General features: G+C 43.9%; 1 non-coding gene across 1 annotated transcript; it reads right to left on the bottom strand.

The window, feature by feature from the left end:
• Window positions 1-3,981: 3,981 nt before the first annotated feature.
• On the bottom strand, window positions 3,982-4,089 carry LOC130938016 (small nucleolar RNA R71). The gene has a single exon (XR_009069200.1). It is a non-coding gene; the product is annotated as a small nucleolar RNA R71 (small nucleolar RNA).
• Window positions 4,090-26,080: the final 21,991 nt, after the last annotated feature.

Here is a 26,080-nt window from a genome sequence, read left to right as displayed (position 1 = left end):
CTCAGACAAAAACTGAGTTGAAGAAATCGGCAATCTCAACATTATAATTCCTAACGAAGACCTGAACAAAGTTCAAATTGTTGAAAGCAGCGTCAGGCAAAGGAATCAAGCCGATCATGTCAGACAAAGTCCCAACACTCTCAAAGTCTACGAAGGTACCAAGACAAGCGCAGACAGATATGATATGAAAACAAAAGTTATAATAATAGCCAGCTTCAGAGGCCACCAAGTTCAGCCCACAAAGCCTAGAAACTACTTTGTTTATCGAAATAAAGTTGCTAAACTGATGAGCGGATAATTTATACGCTTTTTGGCATTGTTTTTAGTATGTTTTAGTTAGTTTTTATTATATTTTTATTAGTTTTTATCTAAAATTCACTTTTCTATACTTTACTATGAGTTTGTGTGTTTTTCTGTGATTTCAGGTATTTTCTGGCTGAAATTGAGGGACCTGAGCAAAAATCTGATTCAGATGCTGAAAAAGGACTGCAGATGCTGTTGGATTCTGACCTTCCTGCATTCGAAGTGAATTTTCTGGAGCTACAGATGACTAATTGGCGCGTTCCTAATTGCGTTGGAAAGTAGACATCCTGGTCTTTCCAACAATATATAATAGTCCATACTTTGCCCGAGATTTGATGGCCCAAACCGGCGTCCCAAATCAGCTCAAGAATTTCCAGCGTTTAACGCCGGAACTGGCACAGAAGTGGGAGTTAAACGCCCAAACTGGCACAAAAGCTGGCGTTTAACTCCAAGAAAAGTCTCTACACATGGAAGCTTCAATGCTCAGCCCAAGCACGCACCAAGTGGGTCCAGAAGTGGATTTTTATGTCATTTACTCATTTCTGTAAACCCTAAGCTACTAGTTCTCTATAAATAAGGCCTTTTGCTACTGTATTTTCATCTTGGTTCTTCTGGTTCCCTCTCTGGGGCCGAAGCCAATGATCATCATTATCACTTATGTATTTTCAACGGTGGAGTTTCTACACACCACAGATTAAGGTGTGGAGCTCTGCTGTACCTCGAGTATTAATGCAATTACTACTATTTTCCATTCAATTCAGCTTATTCTTATTCTAAGATATTCATTCGCACCCAAGAACATGATGAATGTGATGATTATGTGACGCTCATCATCATTCTCACTTATGAACGCGTGCCTGACAACCACCTCCATTCTACATGCAAACAAGGCTTGGATGTATATCTATTGGATTCCTTAATCAGAATCTTCGTGGTATAAGCTAGAATCCATTGGCGGCCATTCTTGAGAATCCGGAAGGTCTAAACCTTGTCTGTGGTATTCTGAGTAGGATTCAGGGATTGAATGACTGTGACGAGCTTCAAACTCACGATTGTGGGGCGTTAGTGACAGACGCAAAAGAATCACTGGATTCTATTCCGACATGATCGAGAACCGACAGATGAATAGCCGTGTTGTGATAAAGCGCGTTGAACATTTTCACTGAGAGGACGGGACTGTAGCCATTGACAACGGTGATGCCCAACATACAGCTTGCCATGGGAAGGAGTAAGAAGGATTGGATGAAGACAGTAGGAAAGTAGAGAGACGGAAGGGACAAAGCATCTCCATACGCTTATCTGAAATTATCACCAATGAATTACATAAGTATCTCTATCTTTATTTTATGTTTTATTTATCTTTTAATCATTAATCCTCTATAACCATTTGAATCCGCCTGACTGAGATTTACAAGATGACCATAGCTTGCTTCATACCAACAATCTCCGTGGGATCGACCCTTACTCGCGTAAGGTTTATTACTTGGACGACCCAGTGCACTTGTTGGTTAGTTGTGCGAAGTTGTGATAGAGAGTTGAGATTGCAATTGAGCGTACCATGTTGATGGTGCCATTGATGATCACAATTTTGTGCACCAAGTTTTTGGCACCGTTGCCGGGGATTGTTCGAGTTTGGACAACTGACGGTTCATCTTGTTGCTTAGATTAGGTATTTTTCTTCAAAATTTTTAAGAATGAATTCTAGAGTTTCAAGGTGATGTTTTCATCATCACCAAAGCTGATTGATTCTCATCAATTTAGCTCTTGAATGTAATGTCCTACTGAAGCTTGGCTAGCCATGTCTAATCTTTTTAGACTAAAGCTTTAGACTAACATTGCATGATTCCTGGAAATTCTTATTAAAAATTTTGAAAATCTTTATTTTCTTTTCCATATAATTTTCGAAAAAATAAACAAAATGTATAAAATTATAAAATCAAAAATATTTTATGTTTCTTGTTTGAATCTAGTGTCTAATTTTAAGTTTGGTGTCAATTGCATTCATCTAATTTTCGAAAAATTACATGCATTGTGTTCTTCATTGATCTTCAAGTTGTTCTTGATGATTTCCTTGATCTGATCTTTAAATTCTCTTGTCTTGAGTGTTTCGTTGTTTCTCATATGCATTCTCAATTTGTTAGTGTCAATAGTATACAAACTTCTAAGTTTGGTGTCTTGCATGCATTGTTTATTTGATCTTGGTGGCATTTTGATTATTCCTCATCATTAAAAATTCAAAAAAAAATTTAAATTGTGTCTTTTCAAGTCAATAATACAGAGAATTGAAGATTCAGAACATTCAGCAGTGGAATTACACAGAAAAAGCTGGGCGTTCAAAACGCCCAGTGAGGAAGAAAAACTGGCGTTTAAACGCCAGCTAGGGTACCTGGCTGGGCGTTTAACGCCCAAAAAGGTAGAGTTTTGGGCGTTAAATGCCAGAATGGATACCATTCTGGGCGTTTAACGCCAGGATGGCACAAGAGGGAAGATTTTGTTTTTAATTCAGATTATTTTTCAAATCTCCATAATTTTTCAAAATCAAATCTTTTTCAAATCATATCTTTTCAATCATATATTTTTAAAATCAATTTCTTTCCATTTTTCAAAAATACTTGCTAACAATTAATGATTTGATTCAACATTTCAAGTATGTTGCCTTTTCTGTTGAGAAAGGTTTAATGTCTGAATCATATCTTTTAAATTTCTTGTTAGCCAAGTCATTAATTTTAAAAATCAAATCTTTTTAAATTATTTTTCAATCATATCGTTTTAATCACATCTTTTTCAAAATAGTTTTCAATCATATCTTTTTTATTTCTAATTTCAAAATCTTTTTCAAAATCACCTTATTTCTTTCCCAACTTTAATTTTCGAAAATCATCAATCAAATTTTCAAAATTTCTTTTAATTATTTTAAAATCTTTTACTTTAATTTCAAAAATTCTTCCCCTCTTCTCACATCCTTCTACTTATGGACTAACACTCCTCCTCAATGCACAATTCGAACTCTATCCCTCTTGATAAGTTCAAATTCTTCTACCTCCTCCTTCTATTCTTCTTTTCTTCTGACACCTCAAGGAATCTCTATATTGTAACATAGAGGATTCCATACTTTCTTGTTCTCTTCTCTTTCATATGAGCAGGAACAAAGACAAAAGCATTCTTGTTGAGGCTGATCCTGAACCTGAAAGGACCTTGAAGCGAAAGCAAAGAGAAGCTAAAGCACTACTCTCTGTAGAGGACCTAACAGAAATCTTCAAACAAGAAGAAGACATGGCAGCCGAAAACAACAACAATGCCAACAATGCAAGGAAGGTGCTGGGTGACTTTACTGCACCTACTCCCGACTTCTATGGGAGAAGCATCTCTATCCCTGCCATTGGAGCAAACAACTTTGAGCTTAAGCCTCAATTAGTTTCTCTAATGCAATAGAATTGCAAGTTCCATGGACTTCCATTGGAAGATCCTCATTAGTTTTTAGCTGAATTCTTGCAAATCTGTGACACTGTCAAGACCAATGGGGTTGACCCTGAGGTCTACAGACTTATGTTATTCCCTTTTGCTGTAAGAGACAGAGCTAGGATATAGTTGGACTCACAACCTAAAGAAAGCCTAAACTCTTGGGAAAAGCTAGTCAATGCCTTCTTGGCAAAGTTCTTTCCACCTCAAAAATTGAGTAAGCTTAGAGTGGAAGTCCAAACCTTCAGACAGAAGGAAGGTGAATCCCTCTATGAAGCTTGGGAAAGATACAAACAATTGATCAGAAAGTGTCCTTCTGACATGCTTTCTGAATGGAGCATCATAGTATCTTCTATGATGGTCTGTCTGAACTGTCCAAGATGTCATTGGACAGCTCTACTGGAGGATCTCTTCATCTGAAGAAGACGCCTGCAGAAGCTCAAGAATTCATTGAAATGGTTGCAAATAACAAATTCATGTACACTTCTGAAAGGAATCCTATGAACAATGGGACGAATCAGAAGAAAGGAGTTCTTGAGATTGATACTCTGAATGCCATATTGGCTCAGAACAAAATATTGACTCAGCAAGTCAATATGATTTCTCAAAGTCTGTCTGGAATGCAAGCTGCACCAAGCAGTACTAAGGACGCTTCATCTGAAGAAGAAGCTTATGATCCTGAGAACCCATCAATGGAAGAGGTGAATTACATGGGAGAACCCTATGGAAACACCTATAATCCTTCATGGAGAAATCATCCAAATCTCTCATGGAAGGATCAACAGAGACCTCAACAAGGTTTCAACAACAATAATGGTGGAAAAAACAGGTTTAGCAATGGCAAGCCTTTTCCATCATCTTCTCAGCAACAGACAGAGAATTCTAAGCAGAGCCACTCTGACTTAGCAACCATGGTCTCTGATCTAATCAAAACCACTCAAAGTTTCATGACTGAAACAAGGTCCTCCATTAGAAACTTGGAGGCACAAGTAGGTCAACTGAGTAAGAAAGTTACTGAACTCCCTCCTAGTACTCTTCCAAGCAATACAGAAGAGAATCCAAAAGGAGAATGTAAGGCCATCAACATGGCCGAAACTGGAAAGGAGGAAGAAGCAGTGATCGCCACTGAGGAAGACCTCAATGGACGTCCACTGGCCTCCAATGAGTTCCCTAATGAGGAACCATGGGAATCTGAGGCTCACACTAAGACAATAGAGATTCCATTGGAATTACTTCTGCCATTCATGAGCTCTGATGAGTATTCTTCCTCTGAAGAGGACGAAGATGTCACTAAAGAGCAAGTTGCTAAGTACCTTGGAGCAATCATGAAGCTAAATGACAAGTTATTTGGTAATGAGACTTGGGAGGATGAACCCCCTTTGCTCACCAAAGAACTGGATGACTTGACTAGGCAGAGATTACCTCAAAAGAGACAGGACCCTGGGAAGTTCTCAGTACCTTGTACATTAGGCACCATGACCTTCGAGAAGGCTCTGTGTGACCTAGGGTCAAGCATAAACCTCATGCCTCTCTCTGTAATGGAGAAGCTATGGATCTTTGAGGTACAAGCTGCAAGAATCTCACTAGAGATGACAGATAATTCAAGAAAACAAGCTTATGGACTTGTAGAGGATGTTCTGGTAAGGATTGAAGACCATTACATCCCTGTTGATTTCATAGTCCTAGAGACTGGGAAGTGCATGGATGAATCCATCATCCTTGGCAGACCCTTCCTAGCCACAGCAAAGGCTGTGATTAATGTTGACAGAGGAGAATTGATCATTCAAGTGAATGAAGAATCCCTTGTGTTTAAGGCTCAAGGATATCCCTCTGTAACCATAAAGAGGAAGCATGAAGAGCTTCTCTCAAAACAGAGTCAAACAGAGCCCCCACAATCAAACTCTAAGTTTGGTGTTGAGAGGCCACAACCAAATTCTAAGTTTGGTGTTGAACCCCCACATTCAAACTCTAAGTTTGGTGTTGGGAGGTTCCAACATTGCTCTGAACATCTGTGAAGCTCCATGAAAGCCCACTGTCAAGCTACTGACATTAAAGAAGCGCTTGTTAGGAGGCAACCCAATGTTATATTTATCTATTTTCCATTGTTATTTTATGTTTTCTATAGGTTGATGATCATGTGAAGTCACAAAAATAATTGAAAAAGCAAAAACAGAATGAAAAACAAAAAAAATAAACAGCACACCCTGGAGGAAAAACTTGCTGGCGTTTAAACGCCAATAAGGGCAGCAAATGGGCGTTTAACGCCCAGTCTGGCACCATTCTGGGCATTTAACGCTAGAAAAGGGCACCAGACTGGCGTTTAACGCCAGGAATGGGCAAGAAACTGGCGTTTAACGCCAGAAAAGGGTAGCAGCCCGACATTTAATGCCAGGATTGGCAGAAAGGGCGTTTTACACGTCACTTGGTGCAGGGATGAGCTATTCTTGACACCTCAGGATCTGTGGACCCCACAGGATCCCCACCACTCTCTCTCTTCTTCACCCACTCACCAATCACCTCCAAAACTCTTCCCCAAAAACCCCTCACCTATCAAATCCCATCATTCTCTTCACCACTCACATCTATCCTTCATAAAACCCCACCTACCCCACCATCCAAATTCAAACCACTTTCCCTCCCAAACCCACCCATAATGACCGAACCCTACCCCTCTCTCTACCCCTATATAAACTCTTCTTCACTCCTTCATTTTCACACAACCTAAACACTACTTCTCCCCCTAGGCCGAAACACAAAGCCCCCCTCCATCTCCTCTATTTCTTCTTCTTCTACTCTCTTCTTTCTTTTTTTGCTCGAGGACGAGCAAACCTTCTAAGTTTGGTGTGGTAAAAGCGTTGCTTTTTGTTTTTCCATAACTATATATGGCACCTAAGACCGGAGAAACCTCTAGAAAGAGAAAAGGGAAGGCAAAAGCTTCCACCTCCGAGTCATGGGAGATGGAGAGATTCATCTCAAGGGTGCAGCAAGACCACTTCTATGAAGTTGTGGCCAAGAAGAAGGTGATCCCTAGGGTCCCTTTCAAACTCAAAAAGGGTCAACTTTGATCAAAGGTTGGACCAAGTCCTCATGGATACCACTAAGAAAAGGATGGAGCAAACAAGAGATCCCACTCATGGACATGAGGAGATTCTTCATCATGAAATCCCTGAGATGCCTCAAGGGATGCACTTTCCTCTACAAAACTATTGGGAGCAAATCAACACCTCCCTAGGAGAATTGAGTTCCAACATGGGACAACTAAGGGTGGAGCACCAAGGACATTCCATCCTCCTCCATGAAATTAGAGAAGATCAAAGAATCATGAGAGAGGAGCAACAAAGGCAAGGAAGAGACATTGAGGAGCTCAAGCACTCCATAAGATCTTCAAGAGGAAGAACAAGCCGCCATCACTAAGGTGGACCCGTTCTTTAATCTGCTTGTTCTTTATTTTTCTGTTTTTTCGAAAATTATGCTTTATGTTTTATTTATGTTTGTGTCTTATGATCATTAGTGTCTTAGTGTCTATGCCTTAAAGTTATGAATATCCTATGAATCCATCACCTTTCTTGAATGAAAAATTTTCTTAATTGAAAAAGAGAAGAATTGCATGAATCTCAAATTTTATAACAAATTAATTATTTTGATGTGGTAGCAATACTTTTGATTTCTGAATGTATGCTTGAACAGTGCATATGTCTTTTGAATTTGTTGTTCATGAATGTTAAAATTGTTGGCTCTTGAAAGAATGATGAAAAAGGAGACATGTTACTGAGGATCTGAAAAATCATAAAAATGATTCTTGAAGCAAGAAAAAGAAGTGAATTCAAAAAAAAAAAGAAAGAGCAAACAGAAAAAGCCAATAGCCCTTTAAACCAAAAGGCAAGGGTAATAAAAAGGATCCAAGGCTTTGAGCATCAGTGGATAGGAGGGCCTACAGGAATAACATCCTGGCCTAAGCGGCTAAACCAAGCTGTCCCTAACTGTTCCGGGGGTTACCTGAAACGTGTAGCTCGGTCGTCTGGAGATGCCCGAGGTGGGGGTCAGGGACCCGAGCTTGATGTGTTGGCGGTTGGTGGTTGTACCTGCAATGACACTCCGATGCTTAAGTTAGCATGGGTCCAAGCAGATATGTGTAGAATGTGGAATGAATGCCATACCTGGGTTCTCCAGTGTATTTATAGTAGTTGGTCGTGATCTTCCCTGGATAAGATATTCTTATCTTATCTTATCTTTTGGGAGTTTTACCTCTATCTTTGTGGAACCGCCTTTCCTAGGCCTTTTCGGCCTTTAGGTTTTGGGCTGCGTTCCTTTTGATGGGCCTTCTTAGCTTTATTGTCCGAGGTCCGACCTCAGGCGTGGGCCTTGGGACGAGGTCGGACCTTTCATGGATTTTGCCGAGTTGGAGGAGCTCGGTCAGGGTATGAACAGTGCCCCTGCCCGAGTTCGTCCTTTTTGGGAGGTCGAGCTCGGGCATAGTTGTTTTTCAAATTTCAAAAAATGGCCGTTCCTGCATTTATTGCATTTTACCGTTTCTCCTCGATTTCCGTTCGGGCTCTGTGAAGGCATTATTTATTTGCTCCCTTCCTTTTTCTTCGTTTATTCTGTTCTTCCTGTTTTTCTAAGTTTTCGCCATCTCTTTTTCGAGCACCGCTTCTTCTTTCTCTTTGTTCTTCTTCCCGAATCTTTCCGTGCGTCTTTCCGGGGTTTCCTCTGTGCCGCCGTTTCGTTCTCCTTGCTTCGGAGCTCGTCGTCTTCTTTCTTTCTTCCAGGTTTGTTCCCGTCTCTTTTCTTTGTGTACATATGCTTTCTGTTCTTTTGTGTGGCTCTTTGTCTGTTTCTTCTTTCTTTATGCCTGGGTTGCCCCAAAAAGAGGCGCCGCCATTGCTTTGTTTGTATATGGGGGGGGCTCTTTTTGTTTTTCTGGTACTTTGTTCCGGGTTGCCGTATTTTCTTTTGTTGGGTTTTTGTTTCTTGCTTGGCTGAACGGGTTTTCGCTGTCTGCTTTATGTGATTTTTGCTTGCTGTTGTACTTCTTCTTTGTAGGTAAGAGTTTCATGTCTCGAAAGGTTCTTCAAGCGATGTCGACCAAGATTCCAAGTGGTCTTGGTTGGGTAGACCCTCTTCCCCTAAAAGTCCCTTCTGTGGTAGATTCTGAATATTTGGCTAGGTTCCGTAGGCACTGTAGCATATGTGAGAATAGAGAGTCTGAGAGGGATTATGAACTAGTAGCCCCGGAATCCGAGGAGAGAGTGTGCTTCCCGCCTTTAGATAGTTCCGAGAAGCTCTTCTTTTATGCTTATGATTGTTTTTTCTCTAAGCTGAATGTCCGACTTCCCTTTACCGATCTGGAGTCCGAGGTGTTGTGGTCTTGTAACCTTGCCCCTACGCAGCTCCATCCGAATTCTTGGGCGTTTTTAAAGCTGTTTCAACTTTTGTGTCAGTTTTTGGGCGTCTCTCCCTCACTTGCTTTATTTTCCTATTTGTTTGTGTTGACGAAGCCAGGGTCGGGTGGAGGGAAGGTATATTGGGTTTCTTTTAGGGCTAACCAGGGAAGGAAGTTTTGTACCCTGTATGATGAGTCCTTTCATGATTTTAAGAATTTTTATTTCAAGGTCCGGGCTACTGGAGACGTCCGACCTTTTTTTCTAGATGAGAGTGGGGAGCCTTCTTTTCCTCTTTGTTGGCAGGAGAATGTAGTGTCTGCTAAGTATACTTTTGAGAGTCTAGATGAGGTGGAGCAGGCTTTTGTGGGTGTGGTGAGCAGTTTATGGGGTCGGGCACCTCACTTGGACACGAAGAAAATGTTGGGAGATCCAAGCCTTCTCCGTTCCGAGTTAGGTAGTTCCCGACCTCTTCGAGATTCATCTTTTCTTAGTATTTTGGTTTTGCTTGTTTTGGTGGAATTTCTGTTGTGGTAATCCTTTTCTTTTTATTTCTGCAGAGATGTCTTCTCAGGCGGATTCCATGAAGTTTCTTCGTCGGACGAAGAAATCTGTGGCTGCTCGAAATATCGAGGCTGGGGCGGCTTCTGCCCGATCTTCTCCGCAGAAGACTACTGTGGGTGTTCAGACTCGGTCGAAGACTATTCCGACTCCCCAGTTCCGAGCTATAAGTCAAGATCCTCCGACCTCCGGGCCTGCTACCTCTTCTCCTCCCCCGTTCTCGGGTCCTCCCCCCAAGAAGCAGAAGACCTCTCAAAAGCTTGCGAGTTTTAATGATAAGGATTTCGATGCTCTCGGTTGGATTGAACAGCATATTCTCCCTCAGACTTTTATCTCTACTGATGACGTGTCTATGGAGCATCATTTTCAGTATATGGCGCGGAGTTGTGTTCGGATGGCCAGTCTTCATGCTGCTATTGCCCGGGAGTTCAAGAAATCCCCCATTGGCGCGACCAGCTCCCGACTTGAGAAGGCTCAGTCCGAGTTCGAGAAGATTAGTGAGCTGAAGGCTGCTAGGATTACGGAGCTGGAGGCCTCTTTGGAGAAGGAGAAAGCTAAAGCTACCGCGGCTGTGGCGGCAGCGAAAGCGTCCGAGGAGATGGCGAAGGCGGCGACGGAGAATTATACTCGGATATATGCCGAGCTTGTGGAGACAAGGGAGAAGTTGCAATCTGCTCAGGATGATTTTTACGAGCTGGAAGGCCATGTGGCTAAGGGTATGGATGCTATGTTCGAGAATTTGAAGGCTCAGGTCCGGGTTCTTGCTCCTGACCTGGATCTGAGCTTATTTAGTACGGATAACGTTGTTGTGGAGGGAAAGATTGTTCCTGCTCCCAATGAGGATGAGGTTCCGGTGTCCGATCCCAAGGTTCCGGTGTCCGACCTTAAGGTTCCGGTTACGGACCCGACTTCACCTTTGGCCGGGGATGGATCTGGTGTGGAGGTTTCAAGCCGGGATGACGGTGCCGTTGATGCAGTCCCGATTTCTATGTTTCCTCCGCAGCCTTCTGTTGATGTGGAGTCCGGAAAGGACCTTGATCCTCTGTAATCTTTTTTTTGGTTTTTTGCCCGGCCTGTGGGCTCTTTTGCTTTTGGATGGTTTCTGTGAACGCTTTGGACACCTTTTTGCTTTTAGCTACTTGTAGTAACTTTTTAGCTTTATGGTGTTTTATTCGCGTTTTGACTTTTTGTTCCGCTTTTATGCTTTTTTAGTTGTTTTGGATAACAACTTTTTTAGCTAGCGCTTTGAAACTTTGCTTTGCCTCTTCTTTTGATTTCGTTTTTTCGCTTGTACTTTTTAGTTGTTTTTGTATAGCAACTTTTTAGCAAGCGTTTTCGAAATCTTGGCTTTGCCTCTTCCTTTGATTTCGTTTTTTCGCTTGTACTTTTTAGTTGTTCTTGTATAGCAACTTTTAGTAAGCGTTTTCGAAATCTTGGCTTTTGCCGCTTTAAGGCTTCTTTCTTGGATCCGGGTTTTTCCTCGGACCTCGGGTGTTCGAGTACTTCCCTTTGTTGGGTCCGACCTTGTCGTTGGTCGGCCTTTTAAGTTATTTTTGTAATCTCTTTTTATTTGGCTTTTTGAACCTTTTCAGAGTTACTTTATAACTTCTCACATTAATTTGAACCTCGTCGCTTTATCTTTGCCGACCTTGTGCGATCTTTTTGGCAAATGATTTTTTGCGTTTTGCCGAGCATAAATTAATGCGCCTTGGCGGGGTACTTTGATTTGTTTCATCATGAGGAAGAAGAAAAGAAAATAGAGAAATTTGATTAGTATTAAAAAAGAAAGAATATTTACAGAGTGTTTTACCCTTGACTAGGTCGGGTGTCTTACTTAACCGGGTGTCTCATTAAAAAACCCTTGTAGGGAAAAAAAGTACACCTCGGGTTAAGTTTTTCTAGCTGTAGTACCGTCTTAGATTACAGGCGTGCCAGGCCCTGGGCAGCTCATTGCCTTCTAGGTCGGATACTTTGTAATAGCCTGTCCCTAAGACTTCCGTTACCTTGTAGGGTCCTTTCCAATTTGCAGCTAGCTTTCCTTCTCCCGACTTTTGTGTTCCGATGTCATTTCGGATTAGAATCAGGTCGTGAATGGAGAAGCTTCGCTTTATTACTCTCTGATTGTATCTGAGGGCCGTTCGCCGTTTTAAGGCTTCTTCTCGGATCCGGGCTCTTTCTCGGACCTCGGGGAGGAGGTCGAGTTCTTCCTTTTGTGCCTGCGGGTTATCTTCTTCGCTGTAGAAGATGACTCTGGGTGACCTTTCCTCTATTTCGATAGGAATCATTGCCTCCATCCCGTAAGATAGTCGGAATGGCGATTCTCCCGTTGTAGAGTGGGGAGTTGTCCGATATGCCCATAGCACCTGGGGGAGCTCTTCGGCCATGCCCCTTTGGCTTCTTGGAGTCTCCGTTTTAACCCGGCCAAGATGACTTTATTTGCAGCTTCTGCTTGTCCGTTGGCTTGCGGGTGCTCGACTGAGGTGAATTGTTGTTTGATTTTAGTTCGGCCACCAAGTTCTGAAAACTTGTGTCTGTGAACTGTGTTCCGTTGTCTGTTGTGATGGAGTAGGGGACTCCGAACCTTGTGACAATGTTTTTGTATAGGAATTTGCGACTTTTCTGAGCCGTAATGGTGGCTAAGGGTTCAGCTTCGATCCACTTTGTGAAGTAGTCGACCCCTACTATGAGGTATTTGACTTGCCCCGGTCCTTGGGGGAACGGGCCGAGTAGGTCAAGTCCCCATTTTGCGAAGGGCCATGGTGCGGTGATGCTGATAAGGTCTTCGGGTGGTGCTTTGTGAAAATTGGCGTGTTTTTGGCAGGGGGGCATATTTTCACAAATTCCGTTGCGTCTCTTTGCAAGGTCGGCCAGTAGAACCCGGCTCGGACTACTTTCTTGGATAATGCCCGAGCTCCGAGATGGTTCCCACACATGCCTCCGTGGACTTCTTCGAGGACGCTCTTGTTTCTGAGGTCGGGACGCACCTAAGGAGGGGGATTGAGAATCCTCTTCTGTATAATACGTCGTGAATTAGTGTATAATTCTGGGCGTCTTTCGTGAGTCTTTTAGCTTCCTTTCTTTCGGTGGGGAGGGTTCCCGACTTCAGGTAGTTGAGTATGGGGGTCATCCATCCTTGCTGTTGGTTGGATATATTTAGCGTTTCTTCCTCTCTTATCACAGAGGGAGATTGTAAGGTCTCCTGGAGGAGACTTCTGTTGTTGCCTCCGGGCTTGGTGCTGGCGAGCTTTGAGAGGGCGTCTGCCGGGCGTTTTGTTCCCGAGGTATGTGCTGGATCTGTATTTCTGAAAAGTGGCGTAGTTGTGCTTGTGTTTGGTCCAGGTATTTTTTCATAGTTGGGTCTTTGGCCTGGTAGCTTCCATTTACTTGTGACGTGACGACCTGGGAGTCGCTGAAGATCGTGATTCTCTGGGCTCCGACTTCTTCGGCTAGTTTTAGGCCTGCTAGTAGGGCCTCGTATTCGGCTTGGTTGTTCGAAGCCTGGAACTCGAATTTTAGGGATAGTTCTATCCGCGTTCCTTGGTCGCTTTCGAGTATAACCCCTGCTCCACTTCCTGTTTTGTTTGAGGATCCGTCGACATACAGGTTCCATGAGAGTGGGGTTCCAGGGGTCTCAGTGTATTCTGCGACGAAGTCGGCTAGATACTGAGATTTTATGGCAGTTCGGGCTTCATAGTGGAGGTCGAACTCGGACAGTTCCACCGCCCATTGTAGGATTCGTCCCGCCAGGTCTGTTTTTTGTAGGATGTGTCTCATGGGTTGGTTTGTCCAGACTTTGATGGTGTGGGCTTGAAAGTAGGGACGGAGCCTCCGAGCTGTGAACACTAGGGCGTAGGCGAATTTTTCTATTTTCTGATAGTTTAATTCGGCCCCTTGTAGTGCCTTGCTTACAAAGTATATGGGGTGTTGTCCTTGGTCATTTTCTTGTGTTAATGCTGAAGCGACTGCTCGATGTCCGACCGAGAGGTATAGTACGAGCTCTTCCCCTTTTAAAGGTCGGGTTAGGATTGGTGGCTGCCCGAGGAATTCTTTGAATTCTTGAAAGGCTTTTTCGCACTCCGGGGTCCATGAGAAGGGTTTCCCTTTCTTTAGGAGTGAGTAGAGAGGTAGTGATTTTATCGCTGATCCTGCCAAGAATCTTGATAGGGCGGCCAGCCTTCCATTCAGTTGTTGTACATCTTTGACACACGTCGGGCTCTTCATATTGAGTATCGCTTGGCATTTGTCCGGGTTTGCTTCGATGCCCCTTTGAGTCAGCATGAAGCCTAAGAATTTTCCGGCTTCTGCAGCGAAGGTGCACTTCGTCGGGTTAAGTCTCATGTTGTGTTTTCTGAGGGTGCCGAAGACACTGGTGAGGTCGATCAGCAGGTTTCTGTCTTCTTGTGTTTTTACCAGCATGTCATCGACGTACACCTCCAGTTGTAGTCCGATGTGCTCTGAGAACACTTTGTTCATTAGCCTCTGGTAGGTTGCCCCTGCGTTTTTCAGCCCGAAGGGCATTACTACGTAGCAGTAGTTTGCCCTCGGGGTTATGAACGAGGTTTTTTCTTGGTCGGGTCCGTACATCGGGATTTGATTGTATCCCGAGTATGCATCCATGAAGGAGAGATATCTATAGCCTGAGGCTGCGTCTACTAAGGCGTCGATGTTTGGTAGTGGATATGGGTCTTTGGGGCAGGCTTTGTTGAGATCCGTGTAATCGACGCACATCCTCCATTTTCCATTGGGCTTTTTCACCAGGACCACGTTTGCGAGCCATAGGGGGTATTTTACTTCCCTAATGAACCCTGCATCTAGTAGTGCTTGTACTTGTTCTTCTATTGCTTGCATGCGCTCGGGTCCGAGCTTCCGGCGTCTTTGTTGGACAGGTCGGGATCCCGGGTAAACTGATAGCTTATGGCACATCAGGTCGGGGCTTATGCCTGGCATGTCGGAGGCTTTCCAGGCGAAGAGGTCGGAATTTTCTTTTAAGAGGGTTATGAGTTCCTCTTTTAGGCCTGCTTCGAGGTTTGCTCCTATGTTTGTTACTTTTTCAGATGTGTTCCCGATCTGGACTCTTTCGGTTTCTCCCTCTGGTTGCGGCCGAAGATCTTCTCGGGCTTGAACTCGCCCGAGTTCTATTGTGTTGATCTCTTTTCCTTTTAGGCTCAGGCTTTCGTTGTAACATCGCCGTGCTAGTTTTTGGTCGCCTTTTAGGGTAGCGATTCCTTTTGCGGTAGGGAACTTCATACAGAGGTGTGGGGTCGAGACTATAGCTGCCAGTCTATTTAGGGTTGGTCGCCCAATGAGGGCATTGTATGCTGATGTGACGTCGACTATAATGTAGTCGATGTTTAATGTTTTAGATTGCTCGCCTCTTCCAAAGGTAGTGTGTAGCGAGACGTATCCTAAGGGATGGATTGGGGTATCCCCTAGCCCAAATAGGTCGGTGGGATAGGCCTTTAGTTCTTTTTCTTCAAGTCCGAGCTTGTCGAAGGCCGTTTTGAACAGGATATCTGCTGAGCTTCCCTGGTCAATCAGGGTTCGATGTAAGTTGGCGTTTGCTAGGATAATGGTGATTACCATTGGATCGTCGTGCCCGGGTATTATCCCTTGAGCATCTTCTCGGGTAAACGAGATAGTAGGTAGGTCGGGCAGGGGACTGTCTTCTCGGACGTGGTAGACTTCTTTGAGGTGTCTTTTTCGCGAGGATCGGGATGTTCCTCCACCTGCAAACCCTCCATTTATCATGTGAACGTGCCTTTCGGGGGTTCGTGGGGTTTGTTCGGCCCGATCTTTGTTATCTCCCCGCCTCCTCTTCCTGGTCTCTTCTCCTTTCTCTGCTATGTACCTGTCGAGTTTTCCTTCTCTGGCTAGCTTTTCTATAACGTTTTTTAGGTCGTAGCAGTCGTTAGTAGAATGACCGTAGAGCTTGTGATATTCACAGTATTCGGACCGATCTCTCCCCGCTCTCTTGTGTTTTAAAGGTCGGGGCGGTGGAATTTTTTCGGTGTGGCATACTTCTCTGTAGACGTCTACCAGGGAGACTCGGAGGGGGGTGTAGTTGTGGTACTTCCGTGGCTTGTCCGAGTTGGGTTCTTCTTTCTTCTTCTGTTCCCGATCTCGATCTCGGAGTGGGTAGGTTGATTCCTTCCTAGAAGAGTCTCTTAGCTGGGAGGTTTCCTCCATGTTGATATATTTTTCTGCCCGCTCCTGTACCTCGTATAGGGAGGTCGGGTATCGTTTGGATAGGGATTGGCTAAACGGTCCCTCTTTTAGGCCGTTTGCTAGTCCCATGATGGCCGCTTCAGTGGGTAAGTGTTGTATGTCCAGGCAGGCTTTGTTGAATCGCTCCATGTATTCTCGGAGAGTTTCTTGGTTACCTTGTTTGATCCCGAGTAGACTGGGGGCATGTTTTGCCTTGTCCTTTTGAATGGAGAACCTTGTTAGGAATTTTTTGGTTAGGTCTTCGAAGCTGGTGATTGATCTTGGTGGCAGGTTGTCGAACCACTTCATGGCTGACTTGGTGAGAGTGGTGGGGAAGGCTTTGCACCGAATCGCGTCGGAGGCGTCAACTAGGTACATTCTACTTCTGAAGTTGCTGAGGTGGTGACTTGGATCGGTGGTGCCGTCGTAGAGATCCATATCGGGTGGTTTGAAGTTTCGCGGTACCTTCTCCTTCATGATCTCTTGCGTGAAGGGATCATGGCTGTCTTCGGGGGTGGTGTCGCGTTCTGTCCGATCTTTCAGGTTGGCCTCTATTTTTCGCAGTTTTTCTTCTAATTCCCTGCGCTTGCGAGCCTCCCTTCTCAGATCTTGTTCAGTTTTTTTTTTGCTTCTTTATGTCCTCTTCGAGTTGTTTCAGTCGGTTTTGTTGTGCCCGGACTGCTTCTAGAATTTCCGAGCTCTTTTCTTTTTCGGGATTTTGTGGATCCTTGTTTGGGAGGGATGTCTTTGGGCGATTCTGTTTGTTTCCTCCTGGAGTGCGTGGTGACAGAGGGCTGTCCGGTCGTTCTCCGGTGTCAACTTCCTCCTCTTGTTCTGATGCAGCGTGGTCATTGTTGAGAGGGTCGTCCGCCATGGTAAAGGGATGACTTCCAGGTCCCCGGCAACGGCGCCAATGTTCCGGGGGTTACCTGAAACGTGTAGCTCGGTCGTCTGGAGATGCCCGAGGTGGGGGTCAGGGACCCGAGCTTGATGTGTTGGCGGTTGGTGGTTGTACCTGCAATGACACTCCGATGCTTAAGTTAGCATGGGTCCAAGCAGATATGTGTAGAATGTGGAATGAATGCCATACCTGGGTGCTCCAGTGTATTTATAGTAGTTGGTCGTGATCTTCCCTGGATAAGATATTCTTATCTTATCTTATCTTTTGGGAGTTTTACCTCTATCTTTGTGGAACCGCCTTTCCTAGGCCTTTTCGGCCTTTAGGTTTTGGGCTGCGTTCCTTTTGATGGGCCTTCTTAGCTTTATTGTCCGAGGTCCGACCTCAGGCGTGGGCCTTGGGACGAGGTCGGACCTTTCATGGATTTTGCCGAGTTGGAGGAGCTCGGTCAGGGTATGAACACTAACCATGTGCTTGTGGCGTGAAGGTGTCAAGTGAAAACTTGAGACTGAGCGGTTAAAGTCGTGATCCAAAGCAAAAAGAGTGTGCTTAAGAACCCTGGACACCTCTAATTGGGGACTCTAGCAAAGCTGAGTCACAATCTGAAAAGGTTCACCCAGTTATGTGTCTGTGGCATGGATGTATCCGGGGGTAATACTGGAAAACAGAGTGCTTTGGGCCACGGCCAAGACTCATAAAGTAGCTGTGTTCAAGAATCCTCATACTTAACTAGGAGAATCAATAACACTATCCGGATTCTGAGTTCCTATAGAAGCCAATCATTCTGAATTTCAAAGGATAAAGTGAGATGCCAAAACTATTCAGAGGCAAAAAGCTAAAAGCCCCGCTCATCTAATTAATACTGATCTTCATAGATGTTTTTGGAATTCATTGTATATTCTCATCTTTTTATCCTATTTGATTTTCAGTTGCTTGGGGACAAGCAACAATTTAAGTTTGGTGTTGTGATGAGCGGATAATTTATACACTTTTTGGCATTATTTTTAGTATGTTTTTAGTATGTTTTAGTTAGTTTTTATTATATTTTTATTAGTTTTTATCTAAAATTCACTTTTCTGGACTTTACTATGAGTTTGTGTGTTTTTCTGTGATTTCAGGTATTTTCTGGCTGAAATTGAGGGACCTGAGCAAAAATCTGATTCAGAGACTGAAAAAGGACTGCAGATGTTGTTGGATTCTGACCTCCCTGCATTCGAAGTGGATTTTCTGGAGCTACAGAAGCCCAATTGGCGCGCTCTCAAATGCGTTGGAAAGTAGACATCCTGCGCTTTTTAGCAATATATAATAGTTCATACTTTACCCAAGATTTGATGGCCCAAACTGGCATCCCAAATCAGCTCAAGAATTCCCAGCGTTTAACGCCGGAACTGGCACATAAGTGGGAGTTAAACGCCCAAAATGGCACAAAAGCTGGCGTTTAACTCCAAGAAACGTCTCTACACATGGAAGCTTTAATGCTCAGCCCAAGCACACACCAAGTGGGTCCGGAAGTGGATTTTTATGTCATTTACTCATTTCTGTAAACCCTAAGCTACTAGTTCTCTATAAATAAGACCTTTTGCTACTGTATTTTCATCTTGGTTCTTCTGGTTCTCTCTCTGGAGCCGAAGCCAATGATCACTATTATATGTATTTTCAACGGTGGAGTTTTTACACACCACAGATTAAGGTGTGGAGCTCTGCTGTTCGTCGAGTATTAATGCAATTACTACTATTTTTCATTCAATTCAGCTTATTCTTGTTCTAAGATATTCATTCGCACCCAAGAACATGATGAATGTGATGATTATGTGACACTCATCATCATTCTCACTTATGAACGCGTGCCTGACAACCACCTCCATTCTACATGCAAACAAGGCTTGGATGTATATCTCTTGGATTCCTTAATCAGAATCTTCGTGGTATAAGCTAGAATCCATTGGCGGCCATTCTTGAGAATCCGGAAGGTCTAAACCTTGTCTGTGGTATTCTGAGTAGGATTCAGGAATTGAATGACTGTGACGAGCTTCAAACTCGTGATTGTGGGGCGTTAGTGACAGACGCAAAAGAATCACTGGATTCTATTCCGACATGATCGAGAACCGACAGATGAATAGCCGTGCTGTGACAGAGCGCGTTGAACATTTTCACTGAGAGGACAAGATTGTAGCCATTGACAACGGTGATGCCCAACATATAGCTTGCCATGGAAAGGAGTAAGAAGGATTGGATGAAGACAGTAGGAAAGTAGAGAGACGGAAGGGACAAAGCATCTCCATACGCTTATCTGAAATTCTCACCAATGAATTACATAAGTATCTCTATCTTTATTTTATGTTTTATTTATCTTTTAATCATTAATCCTCTATAACCATTTGAATCCGCCTGACTGAGATTTACAAGATGACCATAGCTTGCTTCGTGCCAACAATCTCCGTGGGATCGACCCTTACTCGCGTAAGGTTTATTACTTGGACGACCCAGTGCACTTGCTGGTTAGTTGTGCGAAGTTGTGATAAAGAGTTGAGATTGCAATTGAGTGTACCATGTTGATGGCGCCATTGATGATCACAATTTCGTGCACCATAAACCAGCAACTAGAAAAGTGTCAAAACATCATTTACAAAATAAAGAGTTTTAAAAGCTCACAAGTCGGGCTATCTACAACGAGCAAGAAGAAAATTCAGCTAACATCCAAAGGCTTCTCAGCAGCATCAACTCGGGGTGAAGGAGGACGAGTCTGAAGAGGCACCGCATCCACCGTCCCATCATCCCGGTTCAAGATTTGGCAATCCGGTTCCCCCTCTGGGTGATTGATCTCAGTAGTGGAAGTCAGAAAAGTCGGTGCAACAGAAGTCTTGGTAGCGGGCAGTGGAGGACGATCATCGTCATCATCATTAGGATCGTCAGGGACAATCTTACCATCCCTAACAATGTTGTCCAGACTAAAAAAGGAATGGTCGAGATCTGGCACAAGAACTCGAACTTGCTCTTTCAGATTCTCATAAGCAGCAGTAACACTGCCTACAATATGACTTTGAAGTTCGGTATAATCGGCCCAGACAGATTCCAAGCTACCCCTGAGCTCCATCATCACTCTATAAGTAGTAACATAGCTATCCTTATGTTTTAACACCGTATCCTCGGCTAGTTACACAGCAGCCACCAGACCAACAGCCCAAGCCTTTTCCCCCTTCAGCTCCTTTTCCAACTCGACCACTTTCACCTCGAGCTCGTCCTTCAAACCCTTAATTCGGTTAAATTCTGATTTTGCCTCCTCCATAAAGGCCTTGGTAGCATGGATAGGAAGATCTTGAGCAGTCCGGTATAAAGCTGCTCCCATGTGTGCCAGCGTAATACCACTCTGAGTAATGAAGTCTAAATGACGAAGAATGGATACATCGTTAGTAGGCATGACACCATAGGGAGCAATCTGTTGATCTACAAACCCAACAGCATCAAAGTCGGGAGCACCAAGATTAAAAGGCTCGATAGTCTGAGGTCTTTTTGGAGGAGGAGTGGCAGAAGGAGAGGAGGTACCAACAGAAGTTTACGACGGATCAACCAAACGAACCCGGGGAGTAGGGATCATCCTCCTCGGCCTAGGAGAGCTCGGGACAGACGGCTTCGACAAAACCTGGGAGGACCCTTCCCCGACCACCTTGGCCGGGACGTTCTGAGCCGCGGTAGCCTTCCTCGCCTTCTTAAAGGCCTTCAGCGAGTCATTATTCTTCGACATCTCTGAAAAATTCAAAAAAATACAACAACTTACAAGCCAGAAAAGAAAGCAGAAAACAAAACAAAATGGGGACACAGTTTATAATACCCAGCACGGTGCGGATCAAGGATGGATCCCCCAGAAATTTCTTGGTCTCGAGATGAGGAGGTTCCCCCCAAATATCCTCTAAAGCAGCAACAAAAGACTGCTCAACCTCGTCTAACATCTCCCAGTTATACCTAGATACAACTACATTCCTCTGCCATTCTAAAGGAAAACGAGGTCGCCATTCTCATCCAAAAAGAAAGGACGAGCTCCTTCAACAACTCGGATCTTGAAAAAGTAATTCTTAAAATCTCAGAAAGACTCATCATACATGGAAAAAACCTTATGTCCCTGGGCCGACCTAAAAGAAATCCAAGAAGCTTTCTTTTTGGTAGTTCCAGGCTTGGTCAACACAAACAGATATAGGAAAAGAGTTAAAGAGGGCTTAACATCGAATTCATGACAAACCATCTGAAAAATCTTAATAAAACCCCAAGAACTCGGATGAAGCTGAGATGGGACTACATTACAAGACCACAACAGGTTGGTCTCAAAAGAAGTAAAAGGAAGGGTATTGTTCATCTGGCTAAAGAAGAAATCATATGCATAAAAGAAAGGATGCTCCCCCTGGGTCGGAACAGGAAAGCAGACCCTGTCATCAGAATCGGGTGCCACCAACTCATAGTTGCGTTCTTGATTATCACTACTACATATCCGATGGTGTTTTCTAAGCTCCGCACAGAACTCCAAATTAGCTAGAGATACACATAGCAACACAAGGGAGTCCAACCAGTCGGACATTCCCTCAGAAACCTTAGAAGACGCCTCGACAATATTTTTGCGAGATGACATGGCCAACTAATCCTACAAACAAAAGGAAACGGGTTACTAACCCAAAAACAAATTCGGGCAATATGGAAGCAACTCGGACAACGTGAACTCAAGCACACAAACAATAAAAGGAAAACCCCAAGACACACACCGAGGTCCAGGGGCATCCTTTGGAGGCAATGACAGAGTAAAGTCTCAGAAAAAATCTACAAAGCAAAACCCTCAGCAGAGAAAACAACCCCCTCTCAACAAATAGCAGAATCAAAGAAAAAGCGATCAGCAGGACAAAAGCCACCAAAAGGAGCAAACCTTTCTCAAAAAATAACAGTTCAGAAAGCAGTGATAGCATACAAAGCCCTAAAAGAGCCAGGAAAATCCATCCAAAAGCATACATAAAGTCAAAAGGAAACCAGAAAACATACATCACAGTGATAAAACCAGTATGATAACATGAAAAAGATTCAAACTTTCCAACATGCACTCAGACAAAATCAAAACTTCATCAAAGAATCAATATACAGAACAGCAGAAATAGATGATGAAAGAAAAATCAAAACCAACCTGGAAAAAGGAGAAGAGTACGAAAGGAAGTTGAAGACGGAGAAATCAGGGATGGCTGTCGAAAGCAAAGAAAGCACTTACGATCGCAAAACAACGTTGCAAACGCAAAGACGAAAACAGAAGGAGAGAAGAAAAAGGGAAGTTACAGCAAAAAGCAAGAGAGGAGAAAAACGTTTCTTGAGAATAAAATTCAAAATAAAAGCCAACAGAAACAGAGCATCAAAAACCAATTCATGGGGGCATTAAAAACCCTCGCACATTCCCAAGGCCAGGACGCTAATCCAAAAGCGTGCGTTTTCAAAGGAAGCGAAATGTTCCGCATTAAAAGAGAAGCTCCACAAAGATAAAATCAACAAAATGCTCGAGTTCGGCTTCGCCTGAGAAGGTTCGAAGTCCTAAAACTAAGACTCGACCTCCAAATAAAGACCAAGCTCGAGCAGGGGCACTGTTCATACCCTGGGTCAAAGTTGTCTGACCTGGGATGTTCTACAAACAAAGCGACCGACCTCTTCAGGTCAGGATGACCCGACCTCTTCTGAAAGAGCTCGGCCAAGTCACAGGAAAGCCCAATAAAGGGCCCAAACAGAGGAGCACGTCCCGAATCCAAGGGTAGCCCAAGCCTATAGAGATAAAGGCAGTTCCCTTGAAGATAAGACGACCTCACTCAAAGATAAAATAAGATAAGATAAGATAACTATCTTATCTCTAAAAAAGGTCACTCTACGCCATTATAAATACACTGGAGCACCCAGGTATAACTCATACTCTGATTATACTAAATACCTGCTTAATACCCTTGCTAACTTAAGCATCGGAGTCCCTTGCAGGTACCCCCACCCTCCGGGGACGAAGGATCAGCACCACCACCAAATCTAACAAGTCGGACACAACAGCTCCAACCAGCTCTAAAGATCTTGTCCGAGATCGACCTACAATTTCAAGTAACCCTCGGAACAGATAGCTTGTAGTAGCTTCTTCCGAGTATTTCTATGACTCGGTAGGGTCCCTTCCAGTTTGCTGCCAGCTTTCCTTCTCCAGGTCGAGTTGTTCCGATGTCATTTCGGATTAGGACAAGGTCGTTCTCGGCAAAACCTCAAGGCACTACCTTTTGATTGTATCTTGAAGCCATTCGATGTTTTACTACCTCTTCCCTGAAGCCATTTGAGTTCTTCCCTTTGAAGTTGGGAGTTGGCCTCTTCACTGTAGTCGATCACTCTAGGCGATCCTTCTTCGACCTCCACTGGGATCATTGGCTCCATTTCGTAAGCTAATCCGAAAGGTGATTCCTTTGTGGTGGAGTGTGGAGTTGTCCAATAAGCCCATAGGACTTGCGGGAGCTCTTTAACCCAGGCTCCCTTTGCATCCTGTAATCTCTGTTTTAACCCGGCTAATATGACTTCGTTAGCAGCTTCTGCTTGTCCGTTGGCCTGGGGGTGTTCTACGGATGTGAATTGGTGTTTTATGTTCAGATCGGCCACCAATTTTCTGAAGCCTGCATATGTAAATTAAGTGCCATTGTCTGTGGTGATGGAGTATGGAATCCCAAACCTTGTGACAATGTTTCTATATAGGAATTTTCGACTTCTTTGAGCAGTGGCGTTAGCTAGGAATTTCGCCTCAATCCATTTTGTGAAATAGTCTACCCCCACAATAAGGAATTTGACTTGTCCGGATCCTTGAGGGAAAGGACCGAGAAGGTCGAGTCCCCATTTTGCGAATGGCCAAGGTGAGGTTACGCTGATAAGCTCCTCTGGTGGGGCGATATGAAAGTTGGCATGTTTTTGACATGGTGGACATGTCTTTACAAATTATGTTGCTTCTTTTTGTAGAGTCGGCCAATAGAATCCGGCCTGGAGTACTTTTTTGGTAAGGGCCTGTGCTCCAAGATGGTTGCCACAGATGCCGCTGTGTACTTCTTCTAAAACTTCTTTTGTGTTGGAAGTCGATACACATTTTAACAGTGGTGTTGAAATTCCTCTCTTGTATAGAGTATTGTTTATGATGGTGTAGTATTGTGTCTCCCATTTTGACCTCTTTGCCTCCTTTTTATCTGTAGGGAGTGTTTCTGTTTTGAGGTAGTTAATTCTGGGAGTCATCCATCCTTGATCCAGACCTGTTATGGCTAGGACCTTTTCTTCTTCCGAGATTGACGGGTTCTGCAACATTTCCTGGATGAGGCTTCTATTGTTGCCCCCTAGTTTGGTACTGGCTAGTTTTGAGAGTGCATCAGCCCGAGCATTCTATTCCCGAGGTATGTGGTGGACCTTATATTCCCCGAGTTGTTCGAGCTGTTCCCTGGCTTTGTCCAAGTACTTTTTCATGGTGGGATCCTTGGCTTGATAGTTCCCTGTTATTTGTGAGGTGACTACTTGTGAGTTGCTAAAGATGGTAAGCTTTTGAGCTCCAACCTCCTTAGCCAACTTCAAACCAGCTAGTAGTGCCTCATATTCAGCCTGGTTGTTTGAGGCAGGGAACCCGAATTTGAGTGAAAGTTCAATTTGAGTTCCCTGATCGCTCTCTATTATCACTCCTGCGCCACTTCCGATTTCGTTTGAGGAACCGTCTACATAGAGATTCCATTTTTTAAGGATTTCTGGAGTTTCCGTAAACTCTCTAATGAAGTCGGCCAGATACTGTGATTTGATGGCTGTCCGAGCTTTATACTAAAGGTCTAATTCGGATAACTCGACTGCCTATTACAAGATTTTTCCTTCTAAGTCTGTTTTCTGTAAAATGCCTTTTATGGGCTGGTTGGTCCGAACCCTGATGGTGTGGGCTTGGAAATATGGGCGAAGTCATCGAGATGTTAGTATGAGAGTATAGGCAAATTTTTCTATTTTTTGATAGTTCAATTCGGACCCCTGTAGCGCCTTGCTGATGAAGTATATGGGTTGTTGTCCATTGTCGTCTTCTTGGATCAGTGCCGAAGCTACTGCCCAATTTCCTACCGCGAGGTATAATACAAGCGGTTTTCCTTCCCATGGCCGGGTTAGAATAGGTGGTTGTCCTAGGAATCTTTTGAAATTCTGGAAGGCTTGTTCGCATTCCACCATCCATTCAAACCTCTTTCCATTCCGTAGGGTGGCATAGAAGGGGAGAGATCTTATTGCTGATCCAGCTAGGAATCTGGACAAGGCTGCCAATCTTCCATTGAGTTGTTGTACCTATTTAACACATGTCGGACTCTTCATGTCAAGTATAGCGTGGCATTTATCTGGATTTGCCTCGATTCCTCTTTTTGTGAGCATAAAACCCAAGAACTTGCCAGCCTCTACCGCGAAGGTGCACTTTGCAGGATTAAGTCGCATGCCATGCTTTCTTATGGCATTGAATACTTGGGTGAGGTCAGACAGTAGCAACTCCTCGCTTTTGTTTTTTTACTAACATGTCGTCTACGTATACCTCCATCAGTTTTTCGATGTGCTCTGCGAAGACTTTGTTCCTTAAACTTTGGTAGCTGCGTTTTTGAGTCCGAAAAGCATGACGATGTAACAATAGTTTGCTTTGGGAGTTAAAAATGAGGTTTTTTTCTTGATCAGGAAGATACATTGGGATTTGATTGTATCCTGTATAAGAGTCCATAAATGAGAGGTACTTGTAGCTGGAGGAGGCATCCACCAGAGTATCGATACTTGGGAGTCGATAGGGACCTTTTGGGCAGGCTTTGTTGAGATCAGTGTAGTCGGTGCACATCCGCCACTTTCCATTTGATTTTTTTACTAAGACCACGTTGGCTAGCCATAATGGGTATTTGACCTCTCTGATGAATCCTGCCTCCAGTAGGTCTTGTACCTGTTCTTCGATAGCTTGGGATCTTTCTGGTCCGAGCTTTCTATGCCTTTGCTGTACTGGTCGAGACCCTGGATATACTGCCAGTTTGTGGCACAATAGTGCGAGGTCTATGCCCGGCATGTCTGCGGATTTCCATGCGAAGAGGTCGATGTTATCTTTTAAAAACTGTATAAGGGACTTTTTTACATCTTCTTTAAGGATTGCGCCAATATTGGTTGTTTTGTCCGGGACATGTCCGATCTGGACTTTTTCTATCTCACCTTCTGGTTTTGGATAGAATTCTTCTCGACCTCGGACTCCTCTGAGTTCGATGGTGTGGATTTC

This window comes from Arachis stenosperma, chromosome 6 (genome assembly GCF_014773155.1).
Source record: "Arachis stenosperma cultivar V10309 chromosome 6, arast.V10309.gnm1.PFL2, whole genome shotgun sequence".
Classification (NCBI taxonomy): domain Eukaryota; kingdom Viridiplantae; phylum Streptophyta; class Magnoliopsida; order Fabales; family Fabaceae; genus Arachis; species Arachis stenosperma.
The sequence above is the reverse complement of the archived record's forward strand: the minus strand, read 5'-3'. Positions and strand labels throughout refer to the sequence as shown.